This window comes from Lacerta agilis, chromosome 12, assembly GCF_009819535.1.
Source record: "Lacerta agilis isolate rLacAgi1 chromosome 12, rLacAgi1.pri, whole genome shotgun sequence".
NCBI classification, from domain to species: Eukaryota; Metazoa; Chordata; class Lepidosauria; order Squamata; family Lacertidae; genus Lacerta; species Lacerta agilis.
In genome coordinates this window covers 36,706,661-36,732,682 of record NC_046323.1, presented here as the reverse complement: position 1 = coordinate 36,732,682, position 26,022 = coordinate 36,706,661, and the positions used below count along the sequence as shown (strand labels likewise).

The following is a 26,022-nucleotide window of genomic DNA, read 5'->3' as shown; positions in this document are numbered from 1 at the left end:
GAGAGAGTCTGTCACAAGGAGGAGGAGAATGAAATGCCCCCATCTGTAAGCTGAAGCAACCTTGCACTTCAAAGCCAAGTCTACGTTGATGCAGCCTTGTAAAATGAAAATCAGCCTTTTTTGTGTGTTGTTGTTTTCAGGTTGCTGAAACGGATTTTTACAATTTCCCTCAAACACATATGAAGGAACGAGTCAACATCTGTAGAGTGACGTGTGTCTGTACGAAATAAATAATATATGTCAAAATCCTTAAAAGGCTGCTCCTATCAGAACTGGCACCCTGTTTCCCTGGGAGACAGCTCAACCATTTATCTAAATTATCTTGGTAATATGACAGAGTGATTGCTCACTAATGGCCAGTAACAGTTTTCTTTGTCATTTTCCTAGTCATTACCTCCTCTGAATGAACTCCCGAATAAGCTTCTGAGACATCGTGACTGGAATATCAAGCGAGACTATTCCGATTCAAACCGCTGTACCTAGATATCTGGCCTTTCCTCTCTCACACCATTTTCATTTATGAAAAATAATACTCTTCCATTACAGAGCCTGATGAGCTTAGGAGATATTTTACTCTTAAACAGATCAGAAGCAATATTTATTTTTCACAGCTGTCTTCTGTTTTGCTGCTGACACATAATACACAGTAGCTCCGCTCTCCGCGGCTGTTGATGGTATTTATTGGGGGTTTCTCTGCCTAGATGGCTGTAATTTTTTCCTTTTCTTTGGTTTGGATGTTTAAGTCCATTTGCCCTTTTTGCCGTCTGTGGAGAATTGCTGATTACACAAGGCTGCCTGAATCTAATTTTCCCTGCTGAGTGTTTGAAAAAGCTTTAGCTGAAAGCTGGCACGTGGGCAGCCTCCAACTTCTCAAAAGGTTAGTGATCTTCCAGATCTTCAGATCTGGCACGTATTTTCTAAGGTTTATTTATATTGATTGATTTGACATATTTATAGGCCATCTTTGCAGCTTTCAAATCCTCTCAGGGTGGTTTCCAATATGTCAACAGTGGCAATAAAATAGCAACAAAGCTATTTGGGTCTCATTTTATGATTTCAAGACTTGGAAGTGCCCCCAAGTTTGTTGATTTTTAAAGGTGCAACTATATTTCATTTCTGAATAATAACTTTGGCCCAAATCACCTGAAGGATTGTTTGATTTCTTCTGCTGCACCTCATAATCCGGAGCTGACAGTAACATTAAAACACCATTGTTCATCTGCAAATATGGAAATTGACACACAGTCCATTCTGACAGAGTAGGGGAATTTGAAGTGAACTCTGTTTTTTTTTTTAAGATTTTTTATTATTTTCCAATAAGACAAAGAATAAACACAACATAAACATAAACATAAACACAATAAAAACACAATACATAAACACAATAAAAACAATAACAATATCAATAAACATAAAGAAAACCCTACAAACCTTAACTAACACCTATCTTTGTACTTTTCCTGTTTTCGACTTTTCTACTAGGGGACTCCCCCTGTTCCCTCCACTGCCTTCAAAATCATATATACGTTATAGGTAGCTTTATATCTTTTTCCATTAACATTTACATTATTTCTTAGTACTCTTGAGTATACTTACTCCAATATAAATCAATATAAATCATAGCTTAAACACAATATCTTAAAAGATTCTTTAACAATTGAATCATTCACAAAAAAAAAAATTCTTCTAAACAATTTTATCTAACATTCCCCTACTAAAGCCGATCCTTTGCTTAATTCTGCTCAAATATTCAATTTTACAGATTTAACTAAATAGTCTTTAATTTTTTTCCAATCCTGCGACACCTTCTCCTCCCTCTGGTCTCGGATTCTGGCGGTCAGTTCTGCGAGTTCCATGTAATCCATCAGCTTTAACTGCCATTCTTCCACTGTTGGGATCTCTTCACCTTTCCAGGTTCTTGCCAATAGAATTCTAGCTGCTGTTGTGGCATACATAAAAAATACTCTGTCCTGACTGGGTATCTCTTCATTGGTCATGCTCAGGAGAAATGCCTCTGGTTTCTTACTAAAGGTAATTTTCATTACCTTTTTAAGCTCATTATATATCTTATCCCAGAAAGCATTTACCCCTGGACACGACCACCACATATGAAAAAAGGTACCTTTCGCATGTTTACATTTCCAACACACATCTGACATTTTAATATTCATCTTAGCTATCTTAACTGGTGTCAGATACCATCTATATACCATTTTCATTATGTTTTCTCTTAAACTATTACAAGCAGTAAAATTGATACCTTTCTGCCACAATCTCTCCCAGTCATCCATCATAATATTATGTCCCACATCTTTCGCCCAATCTATCATTGTCGATTTAACCAATTCATCTTTCGTATGCCACTCTAGCAATAAATTATACATCTTGGAAAGGTTTTTAGAGTTCGATTCAATCAGTTCTGTTTCCAGTTTTGATTTTTCCACTTGAAAACCAATTTTTTTATCTAATTTAAATGTTTCGTGTACCTGGTGATATTGCAGCCAGTCGGGGACTTGACTTTTAACTTGATCATAGCTTTTCAGCTTAAATGAGTCCCCTTCCTGCTGCAATATGTCCATATATCGTAGCCAACTTGCCGACATATTCGGTCTCTTGTAGGCCTTGGCCTCCACTGGTGAGATCCATCTAGGCGTCTTTCTCTCCAATAAGTCTTTATATCTTATCCAAACCTGATACAAGGATTTTCTAACTATGTGGCTCTTAAAAGTTCTGTGGATTTTAACCTTATCGTACCAAAGGTATGCGTGCCAACTAAACATATTATCGTGTCCTTCCAAGTCCAACACGTCCACGTTCTCTAGTTTAAACCAATCCTTCAACCAGCAAAAGGCCGCTGCTTCAAGGGAATTTGAAGTGAACTCTGGATAAGAAGTGGATTAAGTGTACTCTCCATACAGATTCACCCTTACTAATAACCATTCAGAAGGGGTCCTAGTCTATTGCACACTTAACTTCTTGATTACCAGTAATCCCACTCTGACACCATAGACCTCGAGTTTAATACTGCAATGATCCAGTTCTCATACCATGCATGTTTTGTGTGCCTCAGTCTTTCAGAAAGAGAGAGATAGATGCTTTCATCTTGTCATGGTGTGCATAGTTCTGCAAAAGTTCTGGCTGGTTGTTGCCTGTCACTTCTGCTCACCACAACATTCAGCTTGGACCCCACAGTTTGCTGCTCTGGAAAATAGCCTGTTTTGGCCTGAAGAGTGTGGAAGCTGCCTGATATGGCTCACATCTGAATCTTAATTCATAAAAAAATGAAGTTTTGCACTTTCAGCAAGTTCTATTATGGAGAAATTAAAAATAGCTATTAATTACTAATAATATGGGGTAGGACGAGAATGCTGACCTGACCTTCGGCCACCGGCATTGCCACGTTTACAGGGAGGGGGAGGGGAGCGTTGGCAGGGAGGCCAGCGTGGGGCAGTTGCATTGGCAGAGTCAATCCAGTGTGCCTGCCAGTGCACTTACACCATGCTGACCTCACCTCTCTCCTCTCCTTCCTGGTAAGTGCAATGTCATGAGTGACAGGACATCAAGTAAGTGCCGCAGCGCTCCACATGGACCACTACAGGGACTGGTGGAGACTCTCTAGAGTTTTAGTCAAGAGTCTCACCCAGCCTTCCTGGAGATGCTATAACCTGGGACCTTCTGCCTGCAAGGCAGGTGTTCTGCAACTGAGCTATGACCCTTCTGAACAGTGAGCTGCCTACCAGCTTCTCCAGTTCCTCGAGTGCCATGATTATAGGGTCAGTTATTTAATGATGAATAACTGGGGCAAGCAGGGTGTTCACTTTCTTTTGCTTTTTGGTTCTCGGAACTGCATGCCACTGAAGTTATTTAAGGAGCCCCTCACAGCAATTGCCATCTGGATTGTAGCCACATTCCCTGTTGTCTATGATCTGGGACTAATTCATCTTCCTGAGAGTGTTGTATTAAGGGAGAGCAACTGCTACTGCTGCCAAGTCTTGGGGGGAAGTACCTACTCCCTCCCCTTTGTTTAAAAAAAAGGCCTAATTTGCAAGTAAAACAAGTTTTAAAATGACACCGGCCTGCCAAAAGAGCGACAGCCGAGCCATAGATAAGTATCTCGTCAGTGCTGTAGGCTGCTTGACCTGAGTTCAAACGTTTCCGAGGAAAACATAAACATTGCCACAAATGGGCAATAAATATGTCGCCAGGCCCTGCTAAAAACCAGCAACAAGACCCCATTGCTGATAAAGGTTTCCCGATGTCCCTCCCAAATATATGACATTTGGCCTTTTCAGTGCATGTGGAGATAAAACGAGAGCTATGTCTAGCTGAGTTTGGGAGAGAGAGGAGGAACACAGAAATCCCTGCCAGCGACTCCAATTTCTGGAAATTTAACAGCATGCATTAAATGTTGTGTAGGTGGCCATAGAGCTGCTTTTGTGCAAGCTGCTCACCATGTGGTTTCAGCCAGTCAAATGGAGAACGAGCACCCCAGTTGAATGCAGCGAATGGACTGGCAAAATGGCTCCACTTCACTGTGTTTCTGCAGAGCTTTGCATGGGGTGGGGGGTGGGACAAGAGTGTCCTATTGAATGGGACTTCTCAAAGAAGCCATTGACTAACATGGCCCTTGGCACCTGATGATAGATAGATAGATAGATAGATAGATAGATAGATAGATAGACAGACAGACAGACAGACACTGCTTTTGGGGGTAAAAAATGGGGTGCTAGTACTCATCAATAATCTATTTCATAAATAATCTATTGATAAAAGTGCTGTGGGTGCCGGCACAAAACGGCTGCCATGTTGTTTTGTTGGCATCCGTCTGTCTCAGGAGACAATGGAGGAGTGCTCCTTGGGGGTGAAGTCAAGCTGTTGGCAGGTTGCAGCACGTGCTGTGGCTGTAGAGAGCAACATGGGAGAGACATGTTTTGTTGCAGCTGGGGCAGATGAAGGTGTTTGGTTGTGATGCTGCAGATGCACCATGGTGTTTCTTCTCTCTGCGCTCCTCCCAGTAGTCATTGCTCCTCTGGTCACCGCTAGCAATGTGTGTGTGTGTGTGTGTGTGTGTGTGTGTGTTGGTACTCTGTATGGGTGAGTATTGTCACAGAAAAGCCATCTATCTACCCAGGGGTGCAAACTTGGATTGTGGGGCCCAAGTATGCCCTGTCCTGCCTAATTGATCATATGAGGTGGTAAATGGACAATTTGAATGGCAATGCCCATCAACTTGGGAGGGAAGGGACTCACGTGGTTTTTTTGGGGGGGGGGGGTTGAAGACCTCTTGGCCCCTAAGAGTTGGCATCTATCTATCTATCATCTATCATCTACCTATCATCTATCCCCCCTTCATGGATCACTGCCTTGTCGTGGCAAAGGGGCTTGAATTACTCAGGGAAGCTATGAGCTATGCCGTGCAGGGCCACCCAAGATGGACAGGTCATAGTGGAGAGTTTGGACCAAACGTGATCCACCTGGAGGAGGAACTGGCAACCCACTCCAGTATCCCTGCCAAGAAAACTCCATGGACAAAGACAACAGGCATATAAAAGATATGACGCTGGAAGATGAGCCCCTCAGGTCGGAAGGCGTCCAACATGCTACTGGGGAAGAGCGGAGGACAAGTACAAGTAGATTCAGAGCTGATGAAGCGGCTGGGCCAAAGCCGAAAGGACGCTCAGTTGTGGATATGCCTGGAAGCGAAAGGAAAGTCCAATGCTGTAAAGAAAAGTATTGCATAGGAACCTGGAATGTAAGAACCATGAACCTTGGTAAGCTGGATGTGGTCAAAAATGAGATGGCAAGAATAAACATTGACATCCTAGGCATCAGTGAACTAAAATGGACGGGAATGGGCGAATTCAGTTCGGATGACTATCATATCTACTACTGTGGGCAGGAATCCCGTAAAAGAAATGGAGTGGCCCTCATAGTCAACAAAAGAGTGGCGAAAGCTGTACTGGGATGCAATTTCAAAAATGATAGAATGATCTCGATACGAATCCAAGGCAGACCTTTCAACATCACAGTAATCCAAGTTTATGCACCAACTACCAGTGCTGAAGAAACTGAAATTGACCATTTCTATGAAGACTTACAACACCTTATAGAAATGACACCAAAGAAGGATGTTCTTCTCATTATAGGGGATTGGAATGCTAAAGTAGGGAGTCAAGAGATAAAAGGAACAACTGGCAAGTTTGGCCTTGGAGTTCAAAATGAAGCAGGGCAAAGGCTAATAGAGTTCTGTCAGGAGTACAAGCTGGTCATCACAAACACTCTTTTCCAACAACACAAGAGACGACTCTACACATGGACATCACCAGATGGGCAACATCGAAATCAGATTGATTATATTCTCTGCAGCCAAAGATGGAGAAGCTCTATACACTCAGCAAAAACAAGACCTGGAGCTGACTGTGGCTCTGATCATCAGCTTCTTATAGCAAAATTCCAGCTTAGACTGAAGAAAGTAGGAAAAACCACTGGGCCAGTAAGATACAATCTAAATCAAATTCCTTATGAATACACAGTTGAAGTGAAAAACAGGTTTAAGGACTTAGATTTGGTGGATAGAGTGCCTGAAGAACTGTGGATGGAGGCCCGTAACATTATACAGGAGGCAGCAACGAAAACCATCCCAATGAAAAAGAAATGCAAGAAAGCAAAGTGGCTGTCCAATGAGGCCTTAAAAATAGCGGTGGAGAGAAGGCAAGCAAAATGCGAGGGAGATAGTGAAAGATACAGGAAATTGAATGCAGATTTCCAAAGAATAGCAAGGAGAGACAAGAGGGCCTTTCTAAACGAACAATGCAAAGAAATAGAGGAAAATAACAGAATGGGAAAAACCAGAGATCTGTTCAAGAAAATTGGAGATATGAAAGGAACATTTCGTACAAAGATTACCACAATTAAGGACAAAAGTGGAAAGGACCTAACAGAAGCAGAAGACATCAAGAAGAGGTGGCAAGAATACACAGAGGAATTATACCAAAAAGATATGGAGGTCTCATACACCCCAGGTAATGTGGTTGCTGACCTGGAGCCAGACATACTGGAGAGTGAAGTCAAATGGGCCTTAGAAAACCTTGCTAACAACAAGGCCAGTGGAAGTGATGATATTCCAGCTGAACTATTTAAAATTTTAAAAGAGGATGCTGTTAAGGTGCTACACTCAATATGCCAGCAAGTTTGGAAAACTCAGCAGTGGCCAGAGGATTGGAGAAGATCAGTCTACATCCCAATCCCAAAGAAGGGCAGTGCCAAAGAATGCTCCAACTACCGCACAATTGCACTCATTTCACACGCTAGCAAGGTTATGCTTAAAATTCTACAAGGCAGGCTCAAGCAGTATGTGGACCGAGAACTCCCAGAAGTGCAAGCTGGATTTCGAAGGGGCAGAGGAACCAGAGACCAAATTGCAAACATGCGCTGGATTATGGAGAAAGCTAGAGAGTTCCAGAAAAACATCTACTTCTGCTTCATTGACTATGCAAAAGCATTTGACTGTGTCGACCACAGCAAACTATGGCAAGTTCTTAAAGAAATGGGAGTGCCGGATCACCTCATTTGTCTCCTGAGAAATCTCTATGTGGGACAAGAAGCTACAGTTAGAACTGGATATGGAACAACTGATTGGTTCAAAATTGCGAAAGGAGTACGACAAGGCTGTATATTGTCTCCCTGCTTATTTAACTTATATGCAGAATTCATCATGCGAAAGGCTGGACTGGATGAATCCCAAGCCGGAATTAAGATTGCCGGAAAAAATATCAACAACCTCAGATATGCTGATGATACTACCTTGATGGCAGAAAGTGAGGAAGAATTAAAGAACCTTTTAATGAGGGTGAAAGAAGAGAGCGCAAAATATGGTCTGAAGCTCAACATCAAAAAAACTAAGATCATGGCCACTGGTCCCATCACCTCCTGGCAAATAGAAGGGGAAGAACTGGAGGCAGTGAGAGATTTCACTTTCTTGGGTTCCATGATCACTGCAGATGGTGACAGCAGTCACGAAATTAGAAGACGCCTGCTTCTTGGGAGAAAAGCAATGACAAACCTAGACAGCATCTTAAAAAGCAAAGACATCACCTTGCCGACAAAGGTCCGCATAGTTAAAGCTATGGTTTTCCCAGTAGTAATGTACGGAAGTGAGAGCTGGACCATAAAGAAGGCTGATCGCCGTAGAATTGATGCTTTTGAATTATGGTGCTGGAGGAGACTCTTGAGAGTCCCATGGACTGCAAGAAGATCAAACCTATCCATTCTCAAAGAAATCAGCCCTGAGTGCTCTCTAGAAGGACAGATCCTGAAGTTGAGGCTCCAGTACTTTGGCCATCTCATGAGAAGAGAAGACTCCCTAGAAAAGACCCTGATGTTGGGAAAGATGGAGGGCACAAGGAGAAGGGGACGACAGAGGATGAGATGGTTGGACAGTGTTCTCGAAGCTACTAACATGAGTTTGGCCAAACTGCGAGAGGCAGTGAGGGATAGGCGTGCCTGGCGTGCCCTGGTCCATGGGGTCACGAAGAGTCGGACACGACTGAACGACTGAACAACAACAACAACATCATCTATCCTCCACAGATTTGCCCGATCTTCTTTTAAAGCCATCCAACTTGAGCCTGAGAAATATCATCAGCTGCCATCCAAAGCATTGCTAGCAAAATTTAACTACAATGTCATTACTAATTAGTATTTTTCTTGTGCTGCATTTTAGGAAACAGTCCAGAATTCCACAGCCAAGCCTATTTGAATTCAGAGGGCATACGATTTACAGAGGCATCTTAATCCCTCTGTAAGCATCAAAGAATGGTAAGAAAGAAACAGAATGCCTTTGACTGTGCTTGACAGAAATAATGTGACCATCAGTCAGAGACAGACATTTTTAGGATGGTGTATTTGCATAACATGCAATGTTACATCCTGGGCTGTGTCAGCTAATGTCTGTAAACATATCACAGTTTCTCACTATTGGTGGGGGGGGGGGCGCTCCTTTCGGTGTCGTTGCAAGAATTAATCACAAATTCAGCCTGCCATATACAGTCTGGTTTTGTTTTGTTTTGATTTGATTTAAGGAAAATTCTACAAATGTTTACTCCTGAGGGCTGTAACCTTACAGTGCAGTTCTGTACTCAGAAATAAGCCCTATTGAATCCAGTGGGGCTTACACCAAGGTAAATGAGCATAGAATCGAACCCTCATTCACTTGCAAATCCTAAACAAATCTGTTCCTGTCTTTTGGGCGTGGGAGGAGGGCATTTCAGACTTCCACTTGCATTGACTGACTACCAGTTCAGTCGTAGGGATTGCATGAGCTTCTAGGTTAATAACACACCACCTTCCCTTCAGCTCCAGTTGCCTAATCAGCCTGAAAACGGAGTCCTTGAATAACCTGCGGCAATGCTCACAAAGGCCCATTGTTCCTGTCAGCAGCCATGGCAGTTTCATAAAGCAAAGAAAATTCCAGGATGAAAGCACCAATGTCACATGGAAGCCGAGCCTTCTAATTACAAATGTGTGTGGGCCTGCTCATTCTACCCAGCAGTGACAGAAAATAATACTCTGCACATGTTCAGAGTCACTCTCTGCTGTAACTTCACAGGATAAAAATCCCATTCAGAATAAGTTCTGATCTTACTCAAAGGATTTCTAACGGACTTCCTGTGCAGTAACCAGCATAGAGGGGTTAATGTCATAGAGTAAGCTGTCCTGCCAGGCTTAGCCAGGTCACTCCCCTTCACCTTGGGTGGAAGGTAATCAAGCCTATTGTTCTACCTCAGTCTATCTGAAGAAGCTCAGCCTGTGAGGTCTGAGTTGGTTGTCCCAAGTTCAGACCACATTTCTATAACAAACTTTGCTTTGCTTCTACAGTGGTACCTTGGGTTACAGACACTTCAGGTTACAGACTCCGCTAACCCAGAAATAGTACCTCGGGTTAAGAACTTTGCTTCAGGATGAGAAAAGAAATGGTGCGGCGGCAGTGGGAGGCCCCATTTACAGTTTATGAGCACAAGAGAAGATACCAGTGTGGAGAGATGAGTTATTCTAGTTTGTGCTTCAAGAGGGAGAGGGCTGACCTATTGGCTGCTGATTTCCTTAGGGGTGTTTTGCTTTCCACTAACTCTTCTGTTTCATTAGGCTTGGCTTACAGCCATTTTGAACATGTAATCAGAAATAAATGCTCATAGACCTATAGAATTGTAGAGTTGGAATGGACTCTGGGGATCATCTAGTCCAACCCCCTGCAATGCAGGAATCTCAGCTAAAGCATCCATGACAAATGTGGCCATCCAACCTCTGCTTAAAAACCTCCAAGGAAGGAGAGTCCACCACCTCCCAATGGAGTCCATTTCACTGTCAAACAGCTCTTACTGTCAGAAAGTTATTCCTGATGTTTAGTCAGAATCTCCTTTCTTGTAACTGGAATCCATTGGTTCGGGTCCTACCCTCCAGAGCAGGAGAAAACAAACTTGCTCCATCTTCCATGTGGCAGCCCTTTAGATATTTGAAGATGGCTATCATATCTCCTCTCAGTCTGCTCTCAATCTGGCTCAGAGCCAGGGGATTAGTGTTCAGACATAGATGAGTCGTCAGAGGGAGAAGAGGGAGCAGACTGAGAGAAGGAGATGTTGGAAGCTGAAAAGGCAACAGGGTTTAGTGAGCGGGAGGAGGCTGTGACAGAGAGCAGTTTGGAGGCAGGAGAGGAGGGGGGCCAGGGGACAGAGATGAGGCAGGTTGCTGAATAATCCAGGGAGTCTCCCCCTCCTGCTGCAGCCAGCTCTCCTCCCCTGTGGTCTCCCAGAACACTCAGAGAAATGAAGAGGTTGGAGCAACGAGAGATAAGGCAATGGAGTCTTAGGCTGCTGGTAAAGGAATTGGGGGAGGAGCCTTAGAGTGTGGTTGGAAGGCAGGGAGTTGGAAGGCAGGGAAAGACCTACTGGGAAGAATTTCTGTGGTCACTAGGCCTGCACTGTTTTGTTTCTTTAAATAAAGACTAAACTTCACTGACATCAGTGCTTTTTATTGCTGACCTACTCTTGACGTCGGCTCCTGACATCTATCTGCTAAGATAATCTTGAATCCCAATTCTGTCTTCAGTGGCATGGGCTACCCCTCCCAGGTTGGTGTCATCTGCAAGTCTGATGAGCATTCCCTCAATTCCTTCATCCAAGTGGTTTATAAATATGTTGGACAGCAGCAGGCCCAGGACAGAACCCTGTGGCACCCCATTTGTCTCCCCCCAGCATCCCAGAGTGATGAGGAATCATTAGTGAACACTCTTTGGGTTTGGTCAGTCAACCAGCTATGAATCAACCTAACAACTACCTGAATTTTATCATTACTGCTAAGGACAATGCATGACTGTAAGTAAATTGTATTTTAAACTTACCTCACTGTGTAGTCTGTTTCTCTGAAGGACGGGTAATGGAGGCCAACTGCCTCAAGCAGCTGGAATGTATTAGAAGAAGGCTTAGAAGTCTATTCCTATGCTTCACTAAATCTGCCTGATGGGGTTTAAACTCTGTTACTGGGGCTGTTTATGTGCAGGCCCTGAGTTTTCAAAAATAGGCATCAGCCATTTTTCTTTTGTTTGCTAACCCACACAAGTGTGTCTGTAGAGGATTAAGTATAATTAATGTATTCTCTTACCAGTACCCATCAATGTTAACATTCCCTTTTAAACCAAAAATGTTGCAAAAATGTCTTCCCTTCACAAAATATACCCAGCACAATAAATAGAATCCTCTCCCTAAAATAAATGACGTTGGCTGTGTCATCTATGTACTTCTGCATTTATTTTTCATTTACTGTACTTTCTTATCATCACAATCTTCTGCTTCAGCATATTTTTTTCCACAGCAGGGGAAAAAAAATCAATGTCAGAATCATTACCTCAACTGTCAGATGATGAAAGAAACCCTGTTCCAAGACAATTTTAAAAACCAATAGACCCAAAGATTCTTCTAAGAAGATATTGTTGTTTTTTGAGCTATGAAGTTACAGTTTGTCTTGCTGTCTAATTCACCGTACTAATTGCATTCGCCCTTGAAATATGGGTCCCGGTAATTATTATATTTCTCAAGGACTATGAGAGACATCAGAGCCGTTGTGATCTCAGCCAGTATATACTAATTGTCAGTGGTACCTTTTGGGATATTGGTGATTTAAACAAATAATGATAATGATAATGATAGTCAATCCAAATCAGTGATAGCTCCATCAGTAGAGCATGAGACTCTTAATCTCAGGATCAGAGGTTTGAGCCCCATGTTGGGCAAACAATCCCTGCATTGCAAGGGGTTGCACTGGATTACCATTGGGGTCCCATCCAACTCTACAATTATATGATTCAATCCTTGGCAGCTAAAGAATCCCTGACAGATGGCCATCCAACCTCTGTTTAAGGAAGGTTCACCACCTTCCCAAGTAGTCTTGTTCCATTGCCAAACAGTTATTACCACCAGAAAGTTATTCCTGATGTTTAACAGTATGCTTGGCTTCCATTGCCAGTTGCCCAAGGCCAGGGCACCATGAGTAACTAGAAGGTCACATTTATGGCCTCCCATAATGAATATCATCAAAAGGAGGAGGGAATGATCAGCATTCATTGGCCAGAGGAGGAGGAATTCTGGGGAGCTTGCTCCCTCATCCACCAGAAGAAGCACTCTCTGCCAAGTCAGATCCTTCCGACTGCAGAACCAAAAGGAAACACAATGCTCTGGCCCCATCTATCTGCCAAGTGATTAAGGGCTGTTGGCCTGTGTGTGTACATATAAGCATGAGTTTTGAGTATCCCACCCCCCACCCCACCCCCCCGCTCCCGGCCTGCCAGTACTATTGCTATCTCTTGTAATCTGCCCTGAGAGCTGGCCATTTGAAAGGTAGAGTGCAAGTCTTCAAAATAAATAAATGTTTAATTGCAACAATTAGGGGAATTTGGAGTCATTTTTGAAACACCCGTTTTCTATCCTAAAAACCCGTTCGACGCAGCAGCAGTATGTTTATTTGTACTCAGGTGCACATTGGGCACGCTCAGTAAGGAAAGCAGACCATGTCAATTTGGAAACTGGAATGGCAGATGTGGCTTAATCATTCAGACGGTTCCCTTACAGCTGCTGCTGCTGCTGCTGATGTTGTTGTTTCTCTCTCTCATCAAATTTTAAATCCAATGCCAAATAAAACGTTTCCAAGACTCAGCCATTAGGCTATAGGGGAGCACTGGAGTTTCCTGCCTATGAGATTGCTATGAGGATGAAATGAAAAAGGTGTTGAAAAACACTTTCAAAAAGAAACCAGAAGCCTTTTTACTGGGCATCCTAGGCCAAGAAATTCCAAAGTGTGATAGAACTTTATTTATGTATGCCACAACAGCAGCAAGAATTTTAATAGCTAAAAACTGGAAGACAGAAGAAATACCAACGATTGAAGAATGGCAGATGAAAATGATGGACTATATGGAGCTCGCTGAGATGACCGGGAAACTTCGTGACCAGAGGGACGACGCGGTGGAAGAAGATGGAAGAAATTTAAATTGTATTTAAAAAATCATTGTATGATTGAAAATTAGATATAATTTGGAAGAAAAGTTAAACTGTAGATTTAGTGTTTGGTTAAGTGTTTAGGAATCGTGAGAGAATGAGTTAAGATATTAGATAAGATTAATGATTAGGTATAAGATTTTGCAAGATGTATAGAAATTACTAAAGATGATTGACATGGAACGCAGGAAGGGGAGGTGAGAAGAAGTCAATATACAATGTAAAGGATAGAAGTTAGTGATAGCAATAAGGTTTTTTGTTTTTATTGTAGGTTTGTTCTTTGTATGGTTGTATTGTTTTGTATTTGTTTGTTTTTGTTGATTGTTGTTTCTATAAAATTTAATAAAAAAAATTTTTTAAAAAGAGAGAGAGAGAGATTGCTATGAGGTTGTAAGCCTAAGGCCCTTCTAATTCCTGGATCCAAGAAGGATCCAGTTGCTGGAATAGTCAGACAAATTTATTGGGAAATCTGTGTGAAGTTGGGGGTTAGGAGAAGCAGAGATCTGCTGAGATGCTTCTTTCACACTACAGGATGCACTTTGATCTCCACTGGATGTCACTGTTGTACCATTCCTTGGAACCTGCTGTGTCAGGCTGCCAAGCACACAACCTGCTTTCTAGCTAAAGACCTAATTTCCAGGCTTGCCACCTCCCCATTCTGCTGTGATTGTGCACTGACAACACTTCATTAGCGGGTGGGGTTTCTCCCATACAAAGAGTGCCGAGGGATAGGGGCAAATTTTAATTCAGTTCCCATTTTAAAGGCTAACTTAACTATGAATAGAGAATCGGTTGAGATTAATTTTTTTTAGAAAGAAGAATAGTCATTGTTTTGTTTACTTATACACATCTTTATATCCGTATAGAAATTCACGTTATATTTTTTTATAACCATATTGTACATTAGTTTACATATCTATCCCGCATATATTTCACATATCAAACACATAGATTAACGCTTGCCATGTAAAGTATGCTGCATAATGAGTATTTGTAAATGAAACAAAACAAAAGCAAATCTGCACTATTTCGCTTCTAAACCCCCTCTTCTTTGCATTTCCGATCTCATTGTGAAGGCAAAATCCGCTCCATTACAAACTAAATAAGACCGGGGGCGGCGGGGGATGCCCCCTGCAGCTGCCTTTCCTCTCTTATTTTATTGATTTTCTTTGAATATTTTGCGCAATGAGTCATCATCGCCTCTCTTGTCGTCATCATCCCCCCAAGGGTTTTCTTTTTAGCATCTCACTTTTTCTTTTAAAAATTGCTGTGCAATTAATTCTTCGGTTTCCGTACGAAACCAACAGGTGTAGAATGACTGACACGCCTCTGATAGGCTCCATCTGGTTGCAGCTGATAACGCAGCCCTAGAGGATGCTGGGTAATATCTCTGCATGCTTAAAAGGCAGTGGCCTAATCTATTTGCAAGGGGTGGAGGGAAGAAAGAAAAGAAAAGAAAGTCTTGAAGAAGCTGAACAGCGGGGCAGAGACAACGCTTGTATAGGCACAGCAGGGGAGCTTTTAGAAAACCTTCTTTGAGTGATGAGTCACTAAATATGTAGTCTTTTTTATTATTTCTTGGAAAAATAAAGGAGGATTGAAGAAGAAGCTATTCAATGAACATGACTATGATCTTAATGCATACAGTAGACTAATGACAGCTCCCCCAACCCCCAGCCACTATATTTTCTTTACCAGCCTTTGCCAACCTGGTGCCCTCTAGATGTCATTGGACATGGCTGGTGATGGCTGGTATACAGCCTACTGATGAGAGCCATATAGTTCAACATCTGGAGGGCACCAGGTTGGCAAAGGCTGTTGTATGCAATTTAATTCCTTGTCCCTAGAAAGGAAAATCCTAGCATTGATAGTAGGGTGCTATGTACAGATGCCTCAGCATGGTAGCACAGCCTGGATAGCTCAGTTGGCTAGAGTGTGGTGCTGATAATGCCAAGGTTGCAGGTTCAATCCCCGTATGGGACAGCTACATATTCCCACATGGCAGGACGTTGGGCTGGATGATCCTCAGCTTGATGATTCTGTGAAAATACAGGTATTTATTTATTTTATTTAATCCGCTTTCCTCCCAAAGGAGCCCAGGACTGCAAACAGATGGATCAGGTTCCAAACCTCTGAACATAACTAGAATGATGGATCTGATCTGATTCCCTCTGTATAACTAACAGGAGTGGCTCTGGTTTTGTCCTCAGCCCATTTTGCTGCTTTGTTTATGCCAGTGTTCCCAAAGTAGTAGTAGTAGTAGTAGTAGTAGTAGTAGTAATTATTTATTTATTTATTTATTTATTTATTTATTTATTTATACCCCGCCCATCTGGCTGGGGCTCCCCAGCCACTCTGGGTGGCTCCCAACAGAATATTAAAAATACGATAAAACATCAAACATTAAAAACTTCCCTAAACAGGGCTGCTTTCAGATTTCTTCTAAAAGTCAGATAGTTGTTTATTTCCTTGACACCTGATGGGAGGGTGTTCCATAGGGCAGGTGCCACCACCGAGAAGGCCCTCTGCCTGCTTCCCTGTAACCTCACTTCTCGCAGTGAGGGAACCGCCAGAAGGCCCTCGGAGATGGACCCTCAGTGTCCGGGCTGAAACTGTGATAAGCGTACCCATAGGGGTATGTGAAAGGGTTTCACAGAAGAATTTATTGATTTCTATAATTCAAAAATTAGACATTACTTGCATTTTGCTTGGTATTTTGAAGGAAGGAACAATCACTAGCAAAACATGCATCAAAAAGCTGAAGCTCCAGCCAGCCATTCAACCCAGTGAATAAAACAAACCCCTTCTTTCCAATAGAAGTTTCGTTTTCCTTTTTTGCTGCTCATCTCTGTTTTTTTGGCTTTCCATTCAGGCACAGCGCCATCTTCTGGAAAGATGAATAAATCAATCTGCTGTTAAGAACAGCATTTCCTCAAGCCCTTCATCTCCTTTGCTCTTTGGGGGAAAAGGCGAATGATGACTCTGAGCAGAGGTGCAATGAAAGCTGCATCTCATTATTTTATTCATTATATCTGAACATCACTTTTTGCCTAACGTCTCAAAGAGACTTACAAAATATTAAACTACAGCAGAAGTAAAATCCACAGCGCAGAATAAAATAATGTTTGTCCATCAGAAAAAAACGTATTTCATTTCTGCTGACTGCTGCAAAAATGGACTATTGCCGAAAGATGGAGATCCCTGGATGTGGACTTGACAAAAAACTGGAGTGAAAAGGTTTGGCAATCTGCCCTCATGGAGAAAGTAGCATGGCAATTTAGAAACAAAACCCGACATGCATCTAAGGAGTGTGGTTTTTGTTTGTTTTTTAAATGAAACTCTGTTTATTTTTACACAATATGCAGTGGCTCTTGAACATGAATTTCACCCTTCTTTGACCATCTCCTACGTAACAACACTCAGCATCCTTAGCAAACTCCAGTTCCCAGGATTCATTGGGGGAAGCCAGGACTGTTTAATGTGGTCTAAGAGTACTTTAACTGCATGTTGCAGATGTGGCCTTGGTGATTACTTGTAAAGAGTCGGCCATGTTTAACAACCACTTTCAACTCAAGACTTGCTAATTTAAACTTCACTAATTGTCCTCACGATTTTGGCATTGCCTTGTCCTCGTGTGCTATCTTTGAACAAAGTGTGTGCCTTATCTTTGTAATTAACCATTCAGCATAGCAACAAATCGTCTATTAGATGTGAGTCATTCAGTTGGTAAATCAAGCGCCATGTCACCGAAACAAAATTGATTTCCTCCTGACCTCAAGTCAATGACAATAAAAAGAGGTACACAGCTATACTTAAATTTTCCCTGTTGTAATTTGCAGGTGCCTTCTGGGCCCATAATTGGAGGCTGTGGTTTTGGAAGGGAGGAATAAAACACTTAATCCCGTTTGCTGTTATTATTTTTCGTTCTGTGGCAACCTGCATTTAAGGTTAAGGCGTATAAATAAACAAGAAGAGGGTATGGATTTAACAGTTAGAAATTGTAGAAATTGTAAAGTTCAAGCAGATTTGAACTTTATAAACATGAGAGACGGGTTGTTGTTTTTAAGATTTAAAAAATGGAATAGGGGGTGGGGGGACTTGACACTAAATTAATTAATGACCCTCTCTTCTAGGGATGGGGCAGAAAATTGATTTCATTTGCATTAAGAAATTATCGAATTCACATCATTTCCAATTTGCACTTTCCTGAATTTTGCAATGCCGTTCACCAACCAATGTGTAAAGGTAAAGGTACCCCTGACCATTAGGTCCAGTCACGGATGATTCTGGGGTTGCGCTCTCACCTTGCTCTATAGGCCGAGGGAGTCAACATTTGTCCGCAGACAGCTTCTGGGTCATGTGGCCAGCATGACTAAACTGCTTCTGGCGAACCAGAGCAGCACACCGAAACACCGTTTACCTTCCCGCCAGAGCAGTACCTATTTATCTACTTGAACTTTTGACGTGCTTTCAAACTGCTAGTTTGGCAGGAGCTGGGACCGAACAACGGGAGCTCACCCCATCACGGGGATTCGAACCGCCGACCTTCTGATCACAGCTCCACCTGCGTCCCAACCAATGTGTACAGGAATGTATTTATTAGGGGTAAGTTTGCATTAAAATATTACTACTACTACTACTACTACTACTATTCCCATCTTCTTTCTTCTTCTTTCTCCTTTCTGAGATTGAGGAGAAAGTTTTTGTCCATATTTGGGTACCATTTTGAATCAAGATGGCAGACTGAACCTTTCAAAACTACACTGATTCAGAACCTCTTAAGATGCCACCACCAACATTTGCTTCACATTTCATGGGGAGACTCCAGTCTGAAACGTCTGAGTTAGAGTCAAAATTGCTGATAAATTCTATGTAGTTTGGACTTAACCAGGACTATAGGTTTGTTTCTCACTATGCATATTAGTTTGATAATGAACAGCTCGAAAGACAGTAATGTCATAGTGACTGCTGTTGTGAATTGGTCATTACGCTCTTGGCTTATATACATTTGGGCTCTGCATGGAAAAATCGCTCTTGCATTTCATGGCTTCCTACTTAACCACCACCCCCTTTTTTTTTACATTGGTCTACCCATATCTCTGTGGATTGAGGATAATACTATGCATATGACAAGGTAGGTTCTAGTAGAAGAAATCTTATTCCACAATAAAATGGCTATAAAGCAGCCAAATGGCTGTTCTTATAATAAAAGAGAATCTTAATAAAATTTATTTTTTCTGGCCAACAGCTATTCCTGTCTACAAGGGGTGTGTGTGTGTGTAAAATTCTCACTTTGAGTGAATTTCTTTATTAACTGCAGCCATTTAATCATTTTTAAAGTTATCCCAAGATCCCAATATTCATCAAGAAATGCATTAAGACTGTTTAACATTCAAATGAGACATCTGCTACCTCTCAGATTTTGTTCAAAGTATGCCAATAATTGCCTAATATTTGCATCTCAGAGGGACTGAAATATATACACAAAAAATGAGTAAAATATGCATTATGAGTCATGTCAATCATATTTACTTTGCACTTGCTATACAGACTTCTTCAATACTTCTGCTGCTTTTCAGCACATCCCAAATGAATGGGGATTATCAGAAGTCACAGCACAGTATTTTAAGATATTGGAGAGGGAGGAAATTCCACTGATGTCTTCTTCTTCTTCTTTGGCAATTCTTCATAGCCAAGTAAAATTGTCTTTGGAGCAGTAAACAAAAATAGAACAGGGGTCCTTTATTCACCATTTCTGCCAGCGAAATCTAACACTCTAGAGGGGAAGGAGTTGCATGTAGACACTGGTGGGTTTTCTTAGACAACAGGGAAAAGGGGTAGGCCTCATAGTCATTGACTGAAGGCTATTGGGCAGCTGCTGGCCCTCAACTGAGGATGTCCACCACAGCACCATACCTGTTGTCTGAATTCTCCCTTTGTCCCATGCAAAAGATTTTGCTGGTCCCTCCCTCTGTACAAATCACATATGGTTTTAGACATCTTTATGCTTTCATTGCACAAGGAATGGCACCCATGCTGTCTGTGCCTATTTTAATCTTTCCCACTTGGGAAGAAGAGGATTGCAGTAACAACAACAAAAGTTCAAGCAGTTCCTTTTCTTAAGCAATTCAAGATGATGATGATGATGATGATGATGATGATGATGATGATGATGGCATTTGCAGGCCAATATCTGTTGGATGGCGCAAAGTGGCTGAAACTCAGACTTACAAAAACAGGACCGCCGCCTTCAACAAGCTTCTATGCCAGGAATAGCTAACCTGTGGTTCTCCAGATGTTGCTGGCCATGCTGGAGTTCAGCAACATCTGGAGGACACAGCATTGGCTGCCCCTGTTCATTACATTTGTTCACTCTCAGGAGTAGAGTGCCAGACAGCGCTTTTGCATAGCAGCATTAAGGGGGGGGCATTTCCCCGTCGCTCTGCAGGTGCCATCATTGGCACAGAGCAGCTGGATAAGCAGGAAACTTACAAGAGATTGCCACCTTGTGGATGGCATGTGGCAGATCACAGCTGGCAACATAGTAGTGCTTAAGGAATTGATAAGGAAACCCATGATAACTGCTAGCTTCAGGTCTATTGAATGAAATATTGAGGTAAGGAAATTCAGCAGTGGAAATGCATGGTGCAAAAAACAAACAAAAAAACCCTCTCTGCCTTAAACCTCACTGGGTGATCTTACGTTTGAGTAGTAGGAGAGATGAGTCGGACAGGAATCCCTATCCATCTCCACACTGCACACAATTTTATAAGCCTCTACCAGGTGCCCTAGCCACTCTTTTAAACTTCTAAACTAAAAGTCACAGCATGTTTCAAATTGTAAGTCTGCAGGCAGGACCTGTGTGCTTCAGTGCATATTCAAGTGTCCATTGGTTTGGGTCCTAGCCTCTGGAGAAAAAATAGCAGGAGAAAACAGGCTTGCTCCATCTTCCATGTGACAGCCCTTTAGATATTTAAAGATGGCTCCCGTATCTCCTCTGTCTCCTTTTCCCCCAGGCTAAACCTACCTGACTCCTTCAACCATTCCTCATAAGGCTTGGTTTCCAGACACTTGATCATCTTGGTTGCCCTCCTGTGCACACATTATAGCTTGTCAACACCCTTCTTAAACTGTGGTACCCTGAACTGAACACAGTACTCCAGGTGTGTTCTGACCAAGGAAGAATAAGTTTGACCGTGACTTCTCTTGATCAAGACATTCTACTTCTGTCGATGCAGCCTAGAATAGCATTAGCTTTTTTTGTTGCTGCATCACACTGTTGACTCGTGTTAAGCTTGTGGTCTACTAAGACCCCAAGGTCCTTTTCACATGAGCTACTGGCAAGCCAGGTGTCCCCCCATCTTCTATTTATGCAGCTGGTTCTTCCTGTCTAAATGCAGAACTTTTATTTTGTTAGTTTTGTGTTTGTTAAGGTCATCTTGACTCCCGATTCTGTCTTCTGTGGCATTGGCTATCCCTCCCAGTTTGGTGCCATCTGCAAATTGGATGGGCGTCCCCTCAATGCCTGTTGCTCTGGTTGACACATGTGTGGACATCAGCAGTTGATTTCACAGCACTTGATCTGGCTTCCTTTCTTTACCTGACTGTGTTATCCACTTCCATCTCCAGGGAGGCATGTAAAAGACTTGAAAACCAGAACACCTGCTGCCCAGGCCCTTGCAGAGCCAGGCAGAGGCCAGGGCCAGGTAGATAATGTGCCCCCCCCTTTTTTACCCTGGGGATTTCAAGGCTTGAACCGTATCTGCATATAAATACAAAATGAAAAATATAGATATTGTTGTTGTTGTTGTTCAGTCGTTCAGTCGTGTCTGACTCTTCGTGAACCCATGGACCAGAACACGCCAGGCATCCCTATCCTCCACTGCCTCCCGCAGTTTGGCCAAACTCATGCTGGTCACTTCGAGAACACTGTCTAACCATCTCATCCTCTGTCGTCCCCTTCTCCTTGTGCCCTCCATCTTTCCCAACATCGGGGTCTTTTCCAGGGCAGTGCTGTCAAGTATCCCGTTTTCCCCAGGATTCTCCCTTATTTCAAGCAGTTTCCTGCTGCTCTCCCTTATTTTTTATTTCCCTTAAATTTCCCATTTTTAATGGAAGCAGCTCCTCCCCTGCTGGCCAGGGACTGGGTGGGAAGACCTCGCCTACTTGGAGAGAAAAGCCTCAGCCCTCAAAGCAAGTGGGAGCAGTTTCCCGTGCTTACAGGGGGTTGTATTCCTCCCCCTGCATCAGCCCCTATCTGTTGCCGCCGAGCCCCTCAGCCGGCCAATAGGGTTAGCTGGCGGGCGGAGCCTGGCTGCCTTTGAGCAGCTGCTGCTTCCTGTCCTGTTTTGATGGGATCAGACAAGAAGACGATGGGGCTCCATCGCGTGGAGCACATGGCTGCCCTCCTCTTTGCTTCGCTCCGAGCCCGAGCCCGCTTGGAGTTTACATTGCTGCTCCGCCCACTTTTGCTTCTGGCTCCGCCCACCACTGACATGTGACTGTCCCCAGGATAGGTGAGACTGCCGATCCCTTATTTTCAAATCCGAAACTTGACAGCTATGTTCCAGGGAGTCTTCTCTTCTCATGAGGTGGCCAAAGTACTGGAGCCTCAACTTCAGGATCTGCCCTTCCAGTGAGCACTCAGGGCTGATTTCTTTAAGAATGGATAGGTTTGATCTTTTTGCAGTCCATGGGACTCTCAAGAGTCTCCTCCAGCACCATAATTCAAAAGCATCAATTCTTCGGCGATCAGTCTTCTGATCACTATTGTATAGATATACAATAGTGCTTTTCACAAATACACAGGGAAAAGGATTATTTTAAGTATTTACATTTAAATAATGGTGAGCGATTGTGAATATGCTGACCGAGGCCCCCTTTGGAATCGGAGGCCCGGTCCAAGTGGCCCATATGACCCCCCCCCCCTCTGTTTGGGCGTGCTGCTGCCAATGTTGCACAATTATCTAACTTGGTATGGCACAGCTTTCTTGGTTCCTATACAAACTGTCCCATTGCCCACCCCATTCTTTTCTGGATTTCAGCTGGTAGAGCTCAAGGTGCCACTTTGCATAACTTCCTTGTTCATTCAAGGTTAAAAAAAACACCCGCACTAACTATCAAGTAAAAAACAAAAAAGCACTTCCTCCCTCTTGTGCACAGTTCCCCCCTTTGAACACAGGGGGGCGCAGTAGTACCAGATTTGAACCAACATTTGTCAAAGCAGAGTCAGAAACCAATGATGTAATTTTCTCCACTCTCTATATACCGGTATTTCCATTACAAGGAGTGTTTTGCTTTTCCTTGCAGACAACAGTTATATCTATTTATAACCGTCTTGTTTCTAAGCAGCAAAAACACCTATTCTGGTTACCTGCTGAAACAAGCCACGTGAAATAAATTATTATTATTATTATTATTATTATTATTATTATTATTATTATTATTATTATTATTATTCCACACATCTGACTAGGTTGCCCAGCCATTCAGGGTGGCTCTCAACATAGTAAAAGCACAATACAATATGGGGTGGTGGACAACAACGAAAAATACAGAGTAGAAGCCAATTTTCTTCCAGATATACCAGCAACCTTTTTGTCTGATCCCATCTTAGAAATGGATTTATATCTTTGTCACGCCCAGTTTGCATTAATTTCCTGCCCTGCCAAAACCTCTTAACGTTTTCTTTGCATTTGAATACTAGCAGTGCAAACTGTTTGTGTCAGCTCAGAAGCGAGACCCATTGAGCTCAATGGGGCTCACTTCCCAGTAAGCGGGGAGAAGAATTCAGCTTGTGTGCCAGGAGCTGCCCTGCCCTCCTAGCAGGGACACTGTTGCCAGCTCTGCTCCTGGATCTGATCTGGGGAGGAAGAGGACTTCAGGGGAGGGGGGTGCACTTTATTAAAATCCAGAGAACCAGAACCACGACTGACAACGGCTGCAACTGGAAGAGCTCTTGCTTTCCCCTCCTCCCTCCCATTCATTTCTCCTCCCTCCCATTCATTTTTCCTCATGTGCCTTTTGAGCTGGAGCACAGAGCCCATCTAAGAACTGGCTTCTGTAAGCCATTCTGAGTGTTTAGGGGGCTACAAAGCAGGATATTGATGCTGTAAACAAACAGGAAAAACTCAGATGTTGTCATTATCTTGGTTCCCAGATTTGGGGGGAGATGCTTTCGGGAGGGACTTCTCTTTGTCCCCAGCTAGAGCCAAGACAGCCCAGACCATCACAGACCAAGGAGGACAACTGGATTAAATTCCTTCCTGTGAGGATTCTGGTAAGAACCATCAGGCCAGTTGCTCATACAAAGAATGGTGTGGTCAGCACAATTTTATCCTCCTGACTGAGACATTTTTATCTGTTAGGATCCTGGCTTTGGTATACTTCCGGCATCCTTGGGCAGTTGCCTGGGATGCGGGTGGCGCTGTGGTCTAAACCACTGAGCCTCTTGGGCTTGCTGATCAGAAGGTCGGTGGTTCGAATCCCCGTGACGGAGTGAGCTCCCTTGCTCGGTCCCAGCTTCTGCCAACCTAGCAGTTTGAAAGCATGCCAGTGCAAGTAGATAAATAGGTACCACTGCAGCAGGAAGGTAAACAGTGTTTCTGTGCGCTCTGGTTTCTGTCACGGTGTCCCGTTGCACCAGAAGTGGTTAAATCATGCTGGCAACATGACCCAGAAAGCTGTCTGTGGACAAACGCCGGCTCCCTCGGCCTGAAGTGAAATGAGTGCTGCAACCCCATAGTCACCTTTGACAGGACTTAACCATCCAGGGGTCCTTTACCTTTACCTTTTTTACCTTGAGAGGGTTCACCGCCACCTGCCCTGAGATGCCTTTGATGCTCTCTTTTTTTGTCTTTCTGGCTGTCGGTGCTCCAATCAACGCTGGACATGCATTGTGGGAAATTAAAGCAGCCATTGCCACCATGATTCTTTGACTCAGCTTTAAGTTAACAAGTGCCGATTGCAGAAACCGAACGGCATCAAGAAGTGGGGAAGAGAACAAATCAACTCTTGTATGTTCTGCTTTGGCACTGTACCTCGCAATGCCTACAATTACACACTAGGTGGCACTCTCCCTCTCTCCCACTTCTTAACCCCCACCCCTGCATTTATAGATCTCCTTTCCTTCCACCCAGGTTTTAAATGTTTTAAATTCTTAATAAAATATAGTTGGTGTCCACATCTTTCATGCTGTTGGACATTGTCCTCTGTTCTAGGGCCTGTAGCGCTGTGCTAGGGTGGCACACACAAAACACCATATAATCAGAATAGTTTTCCATAATGGAATAGCATGTGCTTCTATTCATATTCCATTAACCTTCTTTATCCTTCTTCTGTTGCCTTTCCCAACCCTGCTGTTGATTGTAAGTGCATCGAGGGCAGAGACTTATATGGGTTGTTGTTGTTGTTGTTGTTGTTGTTGTTGTTACTTATACACTATTGGCACTGGTGCTTTTTTGGGTCTCCTTAATTGGAGTAAAGGGACACGGCTTAGTCACGCTGGCCACATGACCCGGCCAATAAAGCGAGATGAGCGCCACAACCCCAGAGTCGCCCGCGACTGGACCTAATGGTCAGGGGTCCCTTTACCTTTACCTTTAATTGGAGAAAGGATTGACAAGAGACTCAAAATGACTGTGGCCAATATTCTGACACACACCCTTTCTTGTTGTGCTGCTAAATGTGAGCAGGTCTGAGCTGTCCAAGGGGGCACAGCTGCGAGCCACTGACAGAGCAGGAGGCCAAAGAGGCTAGACGGAAATGTTGTGGAGACATTTCCCGAAATTTCAGATTGAGAGAGACAGCTGAGAGCACAGCTCAGGGACTCTGAAACTAGTGCTGCCAGGAAGGAGAAAGAGGGAGAGACAGAGAAAGAGGGGGGGAGGGAGAGAGAGAGAGAGAGAGAGAGAGAGAGAGAGAGAGAGAGAGAGAGGCATAAGACGAAAAGTATAAGACAATGTTTGTCACTGAATGAAGGCCAGCTTTAAAACAGATGTGGGGATGCTCTGGCCCTCCAGATGATGCTGAGCTGCTGCTTGCTGCTGCTGCTCTCCCCCAGTACTTGGATTCTCTTTCAGTAGCAGCCCACAGATATGCCTTTATAAAGGCAAGATTCAATGTCTTCCCTTCCAATGTAATGGAAAATAGAATCTCTAATGGACAGATATCTCTTTTATGTGATTGTAACTGTGGATCACCTGAATCGCTGCACCACATACTCCTTAGCTGTCCTCATTATTCCTCGCTCAGGAGTAAGTTTCTTGCTCCATATTTAGTGGGATGCACAGGTGATGCCAAAGAAACCAAACTGAGATTTCTACTGAACGACGAAGATCCATCTAGATCACGCACTGTTGCCAAATACTTGAACAGAGTCTTAGCTCTAAAGAAGAAAAAAGGGCTCTGATATGGTCAGGAGAACCCCACTAATCCAGGAGCCAAAATGCAAAAATAGATAGTCGGACAGTCTGTGCTT

The 26,022-nt window shown here is 43.2% G+C and overlaps 1 long non-coding RNA gene across 1 annotated transcript; it reads left to right on the top strand.

The window, feature by feature from the left end:
• The first annotated feature begins 345 nt into the window (after positions 1-345).
• Positions 346-11,942, top strand: LOC117055809. Its single transcript, XR_004427676.1, has 3 exons — positions 346-877; positions 8,723-8,817; positions 11,866-11,942. It is a non-coding gene; the product is annotated as an uncharacterized LOC117055809 (long non-coding RNA).
• Positions 11,943-26,022: the final 14,080 nt, after the last annotated feature.